This window comes from Eptatretus burgeri, chromosome 8, assembly GCF_056783735.1.
Source record: "Eptatretus burgeri isolate ZD-2024b chromosome 8, Ebu_testis_v1, whole genome shotgun sequence".
Classification (NCBI taxonomy): domain Eukaryota; kingdom Metazoa; phylum Chordata; class Myxini; order Myxiniformes; family Myxinidae; genus Eptatretus; species Eptatretus burgeri.
Window position 1 is genome coordinate 21,437,059 of NC_140968.1, and position 17,330 is coordinate 21,454,388.

General features: G+C 44.1%; 1 long non-coding RNA gene across 2 annotated transcripts in view; it reads left to right on the plus strand.

The window, feature by feature from the left end:
* Positions 1 to 17,330, plus strand: part of LOC147021274 (uncharacterized) — a 45,892-nt gene that overhangs the window by 15,008 nt on the left and 13,554 nt on the right. The window contains exons 2-3 of one of the 2 annotated variants that reach the window (XR_015060736.1): positions 2,725 to 2,805; positions 4,310 to 4,399. This is a non-coding gene — a long non-coding RNA (uncharacterized LOC147021274). The remainder of the gene's footprint in view (positions 1 to 2,724; positions 2,806 to 4,309; positions 4,400 to 17,330) is intronic. The other variant, XR_015060737.1, reaches the window with a different exon arrangement.

Consider the following 17,330-nt stretch of genomic DNA (forward strand, 5'->3'; position numbering starts at 1 on the left):
AAATCGTATTAATCAATACATACATCAAGGAATAAAGCAGAGAGGTAGTATGTATATATATATATATATATATATATATATATATATATATATATATATATATATATATATATATATATATTATTATTATTATTAATTATATATATATATATATATATATATATATATATATATACATATATAATATACATATAATGTTGAAAATCTAAGTCCGTGCAAAGTTATTCCAAAGTTTTTTATGTAGTTTGCAAGTTGCCAGGCAGTTGTCTATGTGGCTGTGGACTTGAAATGTGTTAGCGTTTTAATGGCGAATGAAGTCTTTTGAAGTGACCTGAAAACCCCTTCCATCCCACTCCATCCACTCTCACTATGACATGACCAAATCAATCTCCAGCAATGATTAAAACAAAAAGCCCACGGGCACTGACTGTGAGTGGAGTGAGAAAAACGTTAGGGAGGGTGAAAGAGATGCTGGGATAGGGAACCGGTGGAATCCCATATATAACATAAGTGGGTATGAGAGAATGAGAGAGACGTCTCCACAGGCCATTTCTGTTGACCATCGGTGGAAGAGCATCAACAACTTGACGAGGTAGTGTGTTGGTGGTCTGTCTTTTGAACGATGAATTACCTTTGACACCTAAGTTGGACATAGCCTGGTGTTGGCTTAGCGGTTAGGGTGGTGGCTTGGGATCCTAGGGTCCCTAAGTTCGAGCCCTGTTGGCTGCTGAACTAACACCAGGGGGTTAACTCAGCCTGTCATCCTTCCGAGGTCGGCGAAATAAATACCAGTATACTGGTAATAGGGGCACTTCATCAGTGGCATAGCCATGCCCCTAACCAATGATGCAACTGGCAGCCAAAAAGGCAGCACATGATGGGAACCTCAGTTGAATGGAGGTTATGTTTTCTTGCCTGTTTGTCTGTGAGCAGGACATCTCAAAAGGTTATGGACGGATTTGGACAAAACTTGGGGAATTGTCCAAGTTGGTTGTGTGACAAGGACGCATTGATTCGATTTTGACAAAGATCGGGCATCTGGATACAATGACTTATCAATTGTTTTTAAAGTGATTCTTCACAATTGAGAGATTGGGCCACAATCTATATTTAACATGATATCTCAAAAACGTTGTGGACGGGTTATAACAAAACTAGGTGAATGAGTTGGGCAGGTGACAAGAACAACCTGATTGGATTTTGGTTCCGATCCAGGTATTTCGTCTACCGAGTGCCATTTTCACCCCGTCTGTCTGTTTGTTTGTCTGTGATGTGAACAGGATATGTCAAAATATTGTCCATGGATGAGGACGAATCTTGGTGGACAGGTTGGGTGTTTGATAAGGAAGAATTAATTCGATTTTGGTTCAGATCCAGATCCAACCTATCGGTGAGATACAAAACGTAAAATGTTCAGCCTTGCGGAGGTATGTGATCTCCTGAGTGTTGTTCTAGTTAGTGATTGCAATGACTCAACTTCGGGTGGAGATTATTTGACTGGTGCAAGATTTCATGAAACGCATCTGTGTGACAATTTCATTGAATAATCTCCAAGGTCTCAGTTATTGATAATTTCGCTTGATAATTAGGAATACGCTGAGCAATAATAACTAGAACAGCATTCGATAGAGTGCGTATACCTCCACCAGGCTGAATAGTTTATATATTGTATCCGACTGATAGGCCAGATCTGGATCCGAACTATTTGTCTTTGTCACACACCGAAATCTAATTGGCTTGTTCTTGTCACCTCCCAAGCTTATCCACCAAGTGTTGTTATAACCTGACCACAACTTTTTGAAATCTTGTGCTTTATATACTTTGCATCGTTTTTGACCCCCATCTCAATGGTGAAGAATCACTGAAATTTTTTTTGTTAATTCCAGTATCTGGATCCAGATTTTCACCAAAATCGAATCAATTTGTCCTTGTCACACACCCAACCGAGCCACCAAATTTCGTCTGAATCCTTCCGTCACGTTTTCAGATATCCTGTTCACAGGCAAAAGGACAAAGGTGAAAACAACCTCCATCCGGACCCACCTTTGGTGATGGAGGTAATAAGAAAACTTGGCTGAAGCAGTTACAAGGCTACAATCCTGGTCGGGTCACCACTCCAACTCAGGAAATCAGGGCAAGAATTTGTAATTTGTTCATGGTGCTGGAGATATCTCGCCAACTCTTCGTGAAGGACACCATGAGATCTTTAACGTCCAGCAACTAATGTCAGCAGAAGAAACGCCCAGTTTAACGTCCATCCAAAGGAGGGCACACACATGACATATTGACGAATTATCACCATGCCTATGTACACCAGGTTGACAGTTTATAGCTGTGTCTGGATTCGAACCCAGGCTAGACAGCTTCGAGGCAAGTATGCACACTTTAGGCCATCTTGGAAGTCTATGTTTAAAATTAAATGTCGACATCTGAGCAATCCTGGAGTTACCATCTGTTGTAGCCCACCTACTGCTGGGCAGTTATCTGTGACATGTATCTCATGACATGCCCTGAAGCTGAGGTCCCCCTCGTCAGAATTAACCCTTTAGATGGAGAGCCACATGCCAAGCCATAGCAGGACAATGAAAGCCTTTGTGGGAATGGTGGAAGGAAGCGAAAATGGAGGGGGTGGTTAAAGATGGCATGTATCATGTGACAACTTCGGTGATTAAAGCTGTCAAACGTTCTCAAAAATCGTGTTTCCACTGACCATCTATTCAACAGAGAATAAACCACGAGCTTTGGGGTTGTTTCATTTTTGCCACAGATCTTGGACTGGGACACATCTCAGGGCTCTTCAACATGGTAAGTCTTTTACCTACATTATTGTCGATGAATGATGTTAGTGTAAGTTTTATATGAGCATTGCTGAACTAATAGTCTATCTATCGAAAGTTGTTAATACTGTTTGGGAGACCTTTAATGAAATCTACATGCAAGATCCTGTTATCGATCTGGCTGAAGTTGATTTGACTGGTTAATCAATCTCAATCCAACCCCCATCCCCACATATTCCCACCACCTCAAAAAACTGGAGTAAACCCTCCATCTGTTCCAAGAAAGTCTTTTACCTCATCCATCCAACACAGACAACACGAACCCTAACCACATTTCAAAAATGACCTCCAAAGCCAGCCACCGGTTGGGCATCCTCCATCATACAAAGTCCTTCCCTTGCAAACCTGAACTCCCATCCACCGGCAACACCTTCATCCGCAGCTTGATGAAGTACTGCTCTCTTATCTGGGCTGGCTCCCCTGCCTCACATTTTCATCAGCTTGATGCCATAGAAACAAAGGCCTTCAAGATTATTGGAATATTCTGCGATGAAGCTCAGTCTATGTGTCTGTGACGTTGCCATTTTAGACAGTTTGGTGGCCCCTCTGTCTTTTACCACCTCCTTTTTGGTCTTTCACTCTCTACTCTTTCCGTGCTTTGTCCCTCCTCCACCGCCCCCCTCTGGTTTCTGCAGGGCTCACATGGTCCACCATCAACCCCCTTCTGGCGAAACTACCTAAATCCAGGATCACTGGTCACCTCCACTCATTCATTCCTCGTTTTTCCTGCCTGTGGAACCAACTTCCACATCCGCTTCAATCCCATCCTTCCCTCCATGTCTTTAAGACAGATATTCACCACAATCTCAGATCGTCCCCAATCCTGAACCGTGATCATTTCTACCCTCGTTAACCCCACCCTAATCCCTCCTCGTTCCAATTTTCCAGTTTTCACTCCTTGGAGTTTCCTTCTGTATCCATTTTGTCAACTCCACTGAATGTGTGTTTTGCATCCTGTTTTTGACTGTTACGTTCTGATCCGTTTACTGTACGAGCTCTTCCATGAGCCTCGACTATGTATCCAAAAAAAAGGAACATGCTGAACGTGGTGGTCTAATTTCTTCAAGTACACCACTGTTTGTTTTTGTTGCATGAATTAATTTGTTGCATGTATGCATGTTGCATTCATACGGTTTGTTTTTCTTGCATTCCATGGAATTTTTTTTAACATTTGTCTCCAACATCACATTTCAAAACTCAATTTTTTTTTCCTTTCTTTCATTTTCACTGTCCATGACTCACATCCATACATTGCAACCGGAAATAGAGAATTCACCAGCCTCCTCTTGGTTGGTTTTGTCACATCTTTGTCTTTGCAGATTTTTGTTTTTCCTGCCATTCCTGTTCTCCCCATTGTTGTTGTTTCGTGTGCATCCTGCGTCTGCTGGTTGCATCATTTCTGTTAGCATGGATGTACTGCTGTTGCATTGCCCCTGTTTCCAGTAAGCTGGTACTCATTTCCCCGACCTCAGAAGGATGACATGCTGAGTCAACCCACCTGATGTCATTTCAACAGCACGACAAGGGCTCGAACTTAAGAATCAGGCTTGTTCTTCCCAATGGTAACCGTCTATTAATTTCTCATGCACATTCTCCACTCACTTCAATTTCCACCATTTCCACGTGATCCACAAACAAACAGCTTCAAATGGAGCACCGAGCCACCGTTACAGCATCTAAGTTGGATCACAAGTGGCAACTAGAAGGGCACTCGGTGGAGCGCAGACCTCCGCCACGTAATTCCTGAACCACGAGAACATATCGGGCCCATTACATTTTTGAAATATCATGCTATACAGTCCGATATCGTATTTGGCCCTATCTCTCAATGGTGAAGAATTACTGAAAAAAATAAATAATTCTCGAATGCAGATCCAGATTCGGATCTTCCCCAAAATCGAATCAGTTTGTCCTTGCGACACACCCAAACCAATCTGTTCACCAAGTTTCATTCGAATCCTTCCACAACTTTTTGAGATATCGTGCTATATATGTTTTTTTTGGCGCGATCTCTAATTGGTGAAGAATCACTTAAAAAATTCCAGTAGTCGGATCCGGATGCGGATCTTCACCAAAATCGAATCAGTTCGTCCTTGCGACACAGCCAAACCAACCTGGCCACCAAGTTTCATCCGAATCCGTCCACAACTTTTTGAGATATCGTTTTTTGAGATATATTTTTTTTTGGCCCGATCTCTCAGTGGTGAAGAGACACTTAAAAAATTATAGTAGTCGGATCTGGATCCGGATCTTCACCAAAATTTAATCAGTTCGTCCTTGTCACACACACACCGAACCTGTCCACAAAATTTCATCCAGATCCGTCCACAACCTTTTGAGATATCTTGTACGCAAACAGACAAGTCGCGGTAGGTGGCCATGGGTCACCGAGCATCTGATGACCTTTGACCCCTGATCTGAGTTAATCTAGTACTAAGTACTTACGGAATTTCAATCGAATCGGTTAACCCGTGTATGAGCAAGGGAGCTTTGAATGGTCATTTTGCCCAAACAATGCACCCATTGACCTTTGACCCCTGACCTAAGCGAAATCGGTCAATATGTCCTGAGGCAAAGTTGTAGTACTCATTGAGTACCATGAACCTGCAAAGTTTCATTCGTATCGATGCACTCACCTGGTCGCTAGGGCGTGAACGGTACCGATTTTGAAGGTTTTTCGGTTGTTGCTAGGAAACCAAAGCGTCCCTAGCAACCATCACAATTTCCAAAGCACTAGGTCATAAGATGTACCGACCACCAGAGTTTGGTCAAAATCCGCCCACGTTTACTACCAATTATGCTGATGACAAACGAACAAACATCCAAACAAACAGACAGAATTACTGACAATAAGGGTCACCTATTTTGGCGACCCAACAGACAGATAGACAAACAGACAGAAATAGGTGAAAACATAACCTTTTTCACCTTCGGTGGCGGAGGTAATAAATGTGAATTGTTTCTCCTAGCTTGCCGGTTCAATGACAGAAGACACCATTCACATTTTTGCGGCCTTCATCCCTACCCCGTTTAAAATCCCATGCGGGCACGGGCAACTTGTCCACATCAATTCATGATCAACACAATCAAAAGCTTACCTATAAATTACTCTATCAAGCATAGATGTACCTTCCTTTGATATTGTCTTGTTTTTTCCACGATCCTCAGATTTGCTGTTTGATCTCGACTACCTCTTCCTTTTCTGTAACCTGCTTGCTCATTGGCCATTTCTCACCTAATGAAGTCTTCTATTCTGTGTTGAATATATTGTCGTGTCCAGAGGGGTTTTAGCCCTACCTGGACAGATGGCCAAACTTCTCCCTTGGAGGTATTACAGCCGAGACTCTCGGAGATTAATACGCACGCGCGAAAGAAATGGCGGTAAAGGACGGAGGCACACGGGTTGTACTTGACCCACAGCACATACGCGGACACAATCAAATGAAATAGAACAAATAATAATTTAATAACAGCAAATGACGATAATTCAAATTGTAGAATGAAAGAAAAATGTGAGGTAAATCTAAATCTAATTGAGACGCGTCCAGGCAGACTTGAATACAGACAAGGAAACAGAATAATCAAAGAAAAATCCCTCCTTTATCGCGGCACTTAGCTGTGTGCCAGAGATGGTCTTTATGGAACATGGAATCGAGGCGCTTTGTCATGCACGTGCAAACGCGCACTCAAAAATGGCACTTGGCCGCTCTCTCGTAGCGGGACGGACGTACGTCAGGCAATTCATGAGCGGGATTCAACACCAAGGCTCAGAGGCCCCGTGCAGCTTTCTCGTGCATTTATCATCCTCACCGACCCGCTGCTTTCCAGAATGGCTGCCATCCCCTTCGGTTACATACACGAGGCTCGGGGTCCGTTTCTCACAACCCAACAACTAACAACCAACCAACAGCAACCCAACAACTAGCGTCGTGATTCACCACGCGAGCCAAAATTGCCTCAGCACGAATATGATAATCGTGCCGTCTTCTTCACACATCGAAGGAAAGCCAGTCTGTAATGCTTTGATCTCTCACACCATCTCCTAGCTACGTTCTCAACTCTCAACCGCGTGCGTCCTTTACTCCGCACTCAACCCCTCGTCACACTGATGTTGTGCGTGCGCTCCCAATCTCTCATGATTACTGCGCAACCAACCCTCCTTATTCGACGGCACGCCAAACCAAACTCCTCCTCCGGGGCATGGCCTGCTCGCACAAAACCCGGGAAGGCGGGGCCTCGGCACGTTTTGGTTGTTTGTTATCGTGGTTTTGGTTATAAAAACGCAACTCCTTCATGGTTGGCTCGGAAATGCAAAAACGTAGGAATAGTTCACAAGGGGGCAATCACATGCTGGGGGACATTGTCCTTAATCCCTATCTAATTAACACAGCACCACCCCCTGTTTGGTGACACATAACACTTTAGCTCACAGTCTCCCAACTTAATTACATCGAGATGTCTCATGTACGTCCACGGACCAAACAACTCCATATGATCCTATGTTTCCGATGAAATTCCTTCATCGACCCCACAAAAATAGCAATATCATGCTTGCCTGTAAAATTTAGGCAATGGTTCAGTTGGTTGAACATTCTCTTGCATCCCCTTTCTTTGGCAATGGCATGTGGACTGACTGCTTCCACCCTTTGGGCCATGCAATTTAGCCACACATCTGTGTCCAGATTAGCTGTTCAAATTTTGATTACCTCCACCCCGACTTCCTTCAAGAGTTTGATTGGAATTCCATCGGCATCCAGTCCTTTTCCATTTTCCAGCTTTCAGGTATCGGATACCTTACATTCCATCACTATTGGTTTTGCTCATACTCTCTTTCTTTGAAGGTTTCCATCATATTGCTATCTCATTCGTATAAAGTTTCAGTTTCATCAGTCCATCTTTGCCAACCAACAAAGATGGATGTAGTTTATGTGTTCATCCCACTTTGTCTGGCTGTCTGTAATGGACGGATTTGGACGTTATGAATGGTATGGGAGCATGTGCCAGAACAGCGCGTCACTGCGTCCACTTTCCGCCGGTACTCCAGGGGCCTCCGTCTGGCCATCCCCCAGGCAGATGCCAGGCCCATCCCCATCTCCTTGAGATGATGGTCAACCTGCTGCAACCATGAGGCATGTGGTCGGCCCACTGGCCTCCTCCACTCATGAGACTCCCTCGCTGAGAGAATCTGGTGAGCAGGATCAGCGTCAGGAAAACGAGCCACATGTCCATACAGCCGCAGCTGACGCTCACGGACTATGCAGGTAACAAATCTCATCCGAGTCTCTCTCAGCAACCGCTCGTTGGACACAAAATCCGACCAGCGATAGCCAAGGATTCTCCGAAGAGACCTGGTACCAAAGGAATTAAGTCTCCGTCTCAGATCCTTGGTCAAAGTCCAAGTCTCGCACCCATAGAGCAAGACTGGAAGTACCAAGGACCTGAAGACTCGGACTTTCGTCCTCCCGCACAGGTACCGGCAGCGCCACACCCCATGATCCAGTGAATCCATGACTCCCCAGGCCCGACCCAGACGTCTATTGACCTCCGGCTCACAACCTGCGGAGACATGAATATCACTGCCAAGGTAAGTGAATCTATCCACGACCTCAACATCCTCACCACAAACAGACACAGACAGGACAGCAGCATCCAAGATGTCACCGAAAGCCTGGATCTTAGTTTTGACCCAAGAAACCCGTAATCCCAACGGCTCCGACTCCTCATTCAGCACCTCGAGGGCCCCCAAGAGGATGTCTAAAGTCTCCGCAAAGATGACTGCATCATCTGCAAAATCAAGGTCCGAGATCTTGACATTGCCAAACGATGCACCGCAACTTGATCTCTCCGACATCCTCCCAAAAATCCAGTCCATACAAGTGCTGAAAAGTGTGGGGGCAAGTACACACCCCTGACGAACTCCAGTAACAACTGGAAATAAGTCAGAGATGGTACCACCACACTTCACAGCACTCTCAGTACCAGAGTAGAGTTCAGACATCAGATCGATCAGTTTTGGTGGCACCCCACGAAGACCAAGAATCCTCCAGAGGACATCCCGATTCACTGAATCGAACGCTTTACAGAGATCAACATAGGCTGCAAGCAGCCCCTGCCGAAACTCTCGTCTGCGTTCGGTGAGGACACGAAGTGCAAGGATACGGTCAATCGTTGACCTCTTTGGTGTAAAGCCTGACTGCTCTGGACGCTGGTGCTCAAGCAGATGGTGGCGAACCCTATCAAGAATTATCCGAGCAAAGACCTTGCCCGGCACTGAGAGCAGCGTCACCCCTCGGTAGTTGTTGCAGTCTTGGCGATCACCCTTCCCTTTCCAGAGAGGGACAACAAGGCCCCTCTTCCAGTCAGTTGGGATGATGCCTGTGTTCCAGGCAGAGCACAAAACTGCATGCAACGACGCGAGTGCAGCATTTCCACCAGCCTTGAGAAGTGGATCTCTTAGGGATAGTTATGAATGGATTGGGACAAAACTTTTGGGACAGTTTCACCAGCACAATATCTCAAAAAGGATGAGATTTTGGTGAAGATCCGATCTGTCTGTCTGTTTATAAGCACGATATCTCAAAAACTTATGTACAGATTTGTACGAAACGTAGTGGACAGGTTGTGCGTGTGACAAAGATTGATTGATTATATTTTCTTGAAGATCCGGAACCGGATACGACAATTGTTTAATTTGTCGAAGTGATTCTTCACCATTTTAAAAAATGGGGCTAAAAACGATATACTGCATAGCATGATAGTTCAAAAAGTTAAGGACGGATTTGGACAAAACTAGGCGGATGAGTTGGTTCGATGACAAGAACAAGCCGATAATATTTCGGTTCAGGTCAGGATGCAGATTCAGCCTATGAGTAAGATAGAAAATGTGAACTGTTCAGCTTGGTGGAGGTATAAACTCTACTGAGTGCCGTTCTAGTTCGTTCACCTGTGTTCCTGTTTTACTCTTGAGGATCCCAATGCCAAAGCAAAACTTTCCTGGGATCTCTCTGATTTTTCAAAAAAGATCTGTTTTCATTCCTGCAGTGTTGTCACCTTTGCATGTACAAGTCCAGAAAGGTGGTTTGCATCCACATTTTTAGGTTATTTCTCTAAAATCAGCTCATAGTGTGGGTCCCGGTGTCCGGCCGTTCATCCGTCCATCAACATTTGAATAAAACGTCTTGTCCTCACAAACTACCCAACCAATACAGACCAAATATGGTACGATGCATCAGGATAGCAAGGTCTCATGGGGTTGTGCTCCCCATCTGGATGCGCTCCATGTAAGGGGGATGAAAGGGAGGTTTTGCACCAGAAATTGGTATATGATTCAAAAATCTTCTCACAAACCGCCAGATAGATCCAGAACAAACTGGCAATGCGGTATCATGACCACGCCCGAACCTTAAGTTTTGCTCCCCATAGTCGCATCTGAAAAGGAGGCCACAGCCTTCCACTCCTAATCCCTCATATTCACTAAAACATATTCTTTCCTCACAAATTACATGACCGATATGGACCAAAATTGGTACGATACATCAGAAAAGTAAGGTCTCATGGGGTTGCGCTCCCCATCCAGATCCACCCCCGAGTAAGAGGCTGAAAAGGGGGGTTTCACCTCAAATTCAGGTACGTAATATATATTTTTAATCTTCACAGAAATTGACTGCCGGATGCAGACCAAACTCTATATGAAACATAACGACCATCCCGTTAACTTAATGTTGTGCTCTCTATGACCGTACCACTTCAGGGAGGGGGGCCATGGCCCCTTCACCCTAATCCCTCATTTTCACCCCGACTGTTGGGGAAATAACCCTCAGTCCCTAATGAGGATATTTTTACATTCTAACCTCACAATTGGAAACATGAAAGCAACAGCTTTCAATTTTCCTCCATGAATCTTGTTATCGATAATGTGAAAGAAAAAGAAAAAAAAACATTAAAAATGCAATTTTTGAGGTTATTTAAGATGTTGTTCTCTCTTTTCATTTAAGATACTTGAAGTAAACAAAAGTTGTTTGATCTGTCCTACCTCTGCCTTCCAATGTTTTTTTTCCCCCAATAATTGATCTCTAACACCTCTTCCTCTTCTGAATAGTGTCACAGCCTTTGTATTCCAAGGTTTGTTCCCCAATGAGTCCTCATTCTGCCCACTAACTGCATTTTAAAGACACTTTAGAACTACAGTGAATCAGCTAAAATGAGTGAGGGGGAATCAGTATAGAGGTCTTCTTCTTCTTTCATATGTAGCACATGGCTTTAGGTGGCATCATCTGTGGGGGGTATGGCTGTGCCACTGATACAATGCACCATGTAGGTTCGATCATGAATTTGTAATTTGTTCAGGAAAAGTAAGTTTAGTAAAATAGTAGTTTAGGCTTTATCTCGCCTTCTCTTTGCAAACACTATGAGATCTTTACCATCCCCCTAGCTAATGCCAGTAGATGGGACGACAAGTTTAACGTACATCCAAGGGACGGCAGACACATTGATGCCTCGCCCTACCTGAGAAACACCACGATAAGAGTTTATGACTGGGTCAGGATACAAACACAAGCTAGACGCGTTAGCGGACAGCAGTTTCCCCAACCATAGTACAATTTATAAAACAAGTTGAGTGCAATGATTCAGAAAAAAAACTTAAATATATCTCAGAGGTGAGCGTGAATGGAGCTGAGATGCTCCACAACTTGTTAACTCTGCAAACCGCTTCGAAACAGTAAGAGGTGCTGCTTTGTGGAGTGTCCTGTTCCTTGTTCCTTGGGTGTTCAAGCCAGCAGCTCTGCTATAATATTCTGCTATGATAAGCTGTTACTTGGATACTTCAGCCAAATTTTAATTTCCGTGTATGGGTCAAGCTTAGGGTTGACCACCTTGCCTTATGAGGATTCTTTATGCTGCACAACCTCATCAAAAGTCTGATGACTTTCCTTGAATGGGGATAATCAATTACATCAGATTACACCAATTTGTCCTTTAAAGTTTATAACTCTTCCTTGCTTTTAAAAAAAGTAGTTCAATTGGAGTAAAAATAATTTATTTATTGCAATTATAATTGAAGTGTTGTACAGGGAAAGGGCATAAAGTTTAATTTTAATACTCTCTCAACTTGCTCAAATACTGTATATATATATATATATATATATATATATATATATATATATATATATATATATATATATATATATATATATATATATATATATATATATATGCAGGGTGTCTCAAAAAAATATACAACTTTTCATCTGCAAAGAGGATAGTCATAACATATATTTTTAAAAAAGATATATGGCTGGATAGAAAGCTGAAAGGTTGAAGTTTATTGTACCAATGTCAAAATTGCCACCAAAATTTAAATTTTGGTATAGAATCGTTTTCCTTTAGACCACATGTTCGACGAAGGGTCCACATTGTCCGATCACTGCCTGCAAACGAGTTGTCATGTTCTCCATCACTTTGGGAAACGTTTGCTGAGGAATGTTCTGGATTTCTCGGTGGATGTTTTCCTTCAGCTGATCAAGAGTCTAAGGCCTAGGGTTTCCATAGATCCTGTCCTTGAGATACCCCCACAAGAAGAAGACTGGAGGAGTAAGGTCAGGGGAATATGGTGGCCACTCAACGTCTTCGTAGAGGGAGATAAAGCGGCCCTCAAAATGTTGGTTGAGAAAATGCCTTGTTTCCCTGGCTGTATGGGGCGGTGCCCCATCCTGCTGGAACCACTGGGTTCTCATCTGGATCAGATTGTTTCTCCTACGGGCCTGAGTACGTAGCTCAGACAGATAGAATTCCTGAATCATTTTGCGATAGTTCCTCTGGTTCACCGTGCAAGTGCATCCCTGGTCATCTTCCAAGAAGTATGGACCAATTATCCCATACCAACCAACCGCCACCCACATGGTGACTTTGAGAACAGATCGAGGCACCAGTTCAGTTGATGCATTACCAGGATTTTCAGTTCCCCAGTGCCGAAAGTTTTTCTTGTTTACCTCCCCGGACAAGTGACCATGGCATTTGTCCATCATGTGAAGTTTTTTGAGGAAGTCTGCATCTTCCTCCAACTTTCCTGAGAACCAATTTGCAAAGTCTAGTCATTTGCGTTTCTGTTGATCAGTAAGCACCGTTTCCATTTAAATTTTGTATGGAAAGGCATGAATGTATTGGCGAAGGATCCTCTGAACGGTGCTCTTATGAATGTTTGTCTCGGCAGAAAGTCGTCGAAACGACCGCCTGTCTCACCATTTCCACATTTTCTTCACTATGACCAGTCCTCTTCTGACCACTGTGACCCTTGTGAAGGTCACAGATGGTTCCCACATTGGTAAACTTTGCGATGGTGCACTTTATTGTCCGAAGGTTTGGTGCATGGTGCAAGTGGATACCGAAATGTCTCGAGTAAAGACGTTGCACCTGTATGACACTTTTCGTCTGGTGCCAAAGTTCAACAATTTTCCTCCGTTGTTGTACGGTCAGTCTTGGCATTTTTCTGGCACTTGCTTGGTATCAAAATAAACTTCAGGGTCTCTGCAACAAGAAATGAAGCATCAGTGACAAAATTACTGCTTTTTTAGGATCAAACGAAGCATTTTAAAAGTTGTATATTTTTTTGGGACACCATATATATATATATATATATATATATATATATATATATATATATATATATATATATATATATATATATATATATATATATATATATATATATTGTTGTGGGCCAGGGGTCGGCAGCAATAACGACCGTTCGGTGGGAAAAATTACGTCGTCTCCCACCAGACTCCCCGGAATTGTAGGCCATCGTTCCAAATAAATCCGTAAGCCGCGGGTCGCAGAACCGACCGTAGTCGCCAATATCTCGATCACGTGGCATAGGGTTATTTGTCTAGACTAGAGCCAAAGTCCTAAGTATCCACGCAATCTCGTCTAGCGGGGATCCACGCCCTCAGAACGCCTGGTCGAACCAGATTTACTCTACCGGCAGCGGTAAATTCACACTTCCGACTACCGCTTTGCCACCTACCTTTCCGGCTCGTTGCAGTCGAGCAGGGCCTGCCCAGGACGTCCCGGCTATGATAGACCGATTACTGGAGATGAAACCCCGCTTATACTCAGACCCGGACCATGCTGGACCAATGTAAGAAGGGACAGAAACAGACCGGGAACATTTCTAATAAATTTATTAACAAGTGAAATCCTTCAATACAGCACGTGTGGTGAATCGAATGAGTACACTAATGTTAAAATATGCAATTTATGCTTTTTAGTTGAAAAACAATTAAAAAGCGTACTTAATATTTTAAATGTAAAAATCTTGTTATTATTGTGATAAGCACCTTTATATATATAACAGAAGGAATGAAATCGTTCGATACAGCGTGGCAGGAGGCCGCAAAAGAATGATTGTAAGTAAATTTCAACGACTAATGCATGACGAAACACTTGTTTATGGCTAATATTAAAGAGAATGATGGCATAAGAAGAACTTAGCCTGGAATCCTCGTGCATAACACCGCCCACACAACACACGTGGTGTCCTTTGACCAATCAGGAGCAGTGCAGTTAAAGTATCGTTTCCTTCAGCTCGATTGGTCTTGTCCTGCACGTGATGTTTTCGGGGTTTTTTTTTCGTTCTTGTTGAATCTGAGGAGATTATTTTTTCGTTCTTGTTGTAAGTAAATTTAAACTACTAATGCATGACGAAACACTTGTTTATGGCTAATATTAAAGAGAATGATGGCATAAGCAGAACTTTGCTTTCTGCGTTCGGCGCGAAATGCCATGGTGGACGGAAATGACGTCTTTCGTTCGTTCGTTCGTACATGAGGGGACCGTTTCTTCGTTTTTTTCCGTCCAGCAATAAATCAAATGGTTTTCACATATATAACACATTAGTTTCACAAATTTCCATTGAAATACTTGGGTATTTCCATCAATTGTTGCCATTTCCGTTGAGGTTATGCACTGCATCTAACGGATGGCCGTCATTGGCTGTCTTGAGGCACGTGGGGGAGGGGGGGGGACACCGGACCCACCGGAGACGTGGGAGACGACGTCGAGGACATTTCAAACTTGGTGCAATTGTATACAGCGCACGCGCTGTAATTAAAAGACACAGGCAAGACTTAACGCGAATCTTCTTCCTCTTTCGGCTTGCTCCCGTTAGGGGTCGCCACAGCGGATCAACCATCTCCATTTCGCTCTATCCTCCACATCTTTCATTGACACTCCAACCACCCGCATGTCCGCCCTCACCGCATCCATGAACCTCTTCTTTGGCCTTCCTCATCTCCTCCTGCCTGGCGGCTCCATCTTCAACATCCTTCTACCGATATACTCCGTTTCCCTCCTGTGCACATGTCCAAACCATCTCAATCTCGCCTCTCTCACTTTGTCTCCAAACCGTCCTACCTGCGCTGTCCCTCTAATATACTCATTTCTTATCCTATCCATCCTCGTCACTCCCAACGAGAATCGCAGCATCTTTAACTCTGCCACCTCCAGCTCCGCTTCCTGTCTTATTGTTAGTGCCACCGCCTCCAAACCATACAACATAGCTGGTCTCACTACCGTCTTATATACTTTCCCCTTCACTCTTGCAGCTACCCTTCTGTCACAAATCACTCCTGCAACTCTTCTCCACCCACTCCATCCTGCCTGCACTCTCTTTTTCACTTCTCTCCCACACTCTCCGTTACTTTGGACAGTTGATCCCAAGTATTTAAACCAATCCACCTTCCCCACCTCAACTCCTTGCAACTGCACCATACCACCACCGTCCCTCTCATTTACGCACATGTACTCCGACTGACTATCATTCCCCTTCTCTCCAGTGCGTAACTCCACCTCTCAAGGCTCGCTTCAGCCTGCTCCCTACTCTCCCTACAGATCATGATGTCATCCGCGAACATCATAGTCCATGGAGACTCCAGTCTGATCTCATCCGTGAACCTGTCCATCACCATTGCAAACAGGAAAGGGCTCAGAGTCGATCCTTGGTGCAATTCCACTTTAACCTTAAACCAGTCCGTCATTCCTACCGCACACCTCACCGCTGTCACACTGTCCTCATACATATCCTGCACGATCCTCACATACTTCTCCACCACTCCCGACTTCCTCATACAAACCACAGCTCCTCTCTTGGCACCCTATCATAAGCTTTCTCTAAATCCACAAACACACAATGTAACTCTTTCTGGCCTTCCCTATACTTCTCCATCAACATTCTCAAAGCAAACATCACATCAGTGGTGCTCTTTCCTGGCATAAACCCATATTGCTGCTCACAGATCGTCACCTCTCCTCTCAACCGAGCTTCCACTACTCTTTCCCACAACTTCATGGTGTGGCTTAACAACTTTATCCCTCTGTAATTTCCACAGCTCTGCACATCACCCTTATTCTTGAAAATCGGAACCAGTACACTTAATCTCCACTCCTCCGGCATTCTCTCACTTTCCAAGACTTTATTAAACAATCTGGTTAACAACCCCACTGCCATCTCTCCTAAGCACTTCCATGCCTCCACTGATATACCATCTGGGCCAACTGCCTTTCCACTTTTCATCTTCTTCATAGCAGTCCTCACTTCATCCTTACTGATCCATCCCACTTCCAGATTCACTATCTCTACCTCTTCCAACCTTCTCTCTCTCTCATTTTCTTCATTCATCAGCTCCTCAAAGTACTCCATCCACCTTCTCAACACACTCTCCTTGCTCGTCAGCACATTCCCATTTGCGTCCTTTATCACCCGAACCTGCAGCACATCCTTCCCAGCTCGGTCCCTCTGTCTTGCCAATCGGTATAAATCCTTTTCCCCTTCTTTTATATCCAACTTCTCATACAGCTCGTCATATGCCTTTTCCTTGGCCTTTGCCACCTCTCTTTTTGCCTTTCGCCGCCACTCCTTGTACTCCTGCCTACTTTCTTCATCTCTCTGACTATCCCACTTCTTTTTCGCCAACCCCTTCTTCCTTATACTTTCCTGTACTTCCTCATTCCACCACCAAGTCTCCTTATCTTCCTTCCTCTGTCCAGATGTCACACCAAGTACCTTCCGAGCTATCTCCCTCACAACTTCTGCTGTCGTTGCCCAATCATCCCACCCATGTTTACCACCATCCAACGCCTGTCTCACCTCCTCCCTAAATTTCACGCAACAGTCTTCCTCCTTCAGCTTCCACCATCTGGTCCTTGGTTCAGCCCTCACTCTCTTCCTCAACCTCACCTCTAAAGTCATCCTACAGACCACCAATCGATGCTGTCGAGCTTCACTCTCCCCTGCCACCACCTTACAATCATTAATCTCTTTCAGGTTGCATTTCCTACTTAAGATGTAATCCACCTGTGTGCACTTTCCTCCACTCTTGTATGTCACCCTGTGTTCCTCCTTCTTCTTGAAATATGTATTTACCACTGCCATTTCCATTCTTTTTGCAAACTCTACCACCATTTGCCCTTCCACATTTCTCTTGTTGAGACCGTACCTCC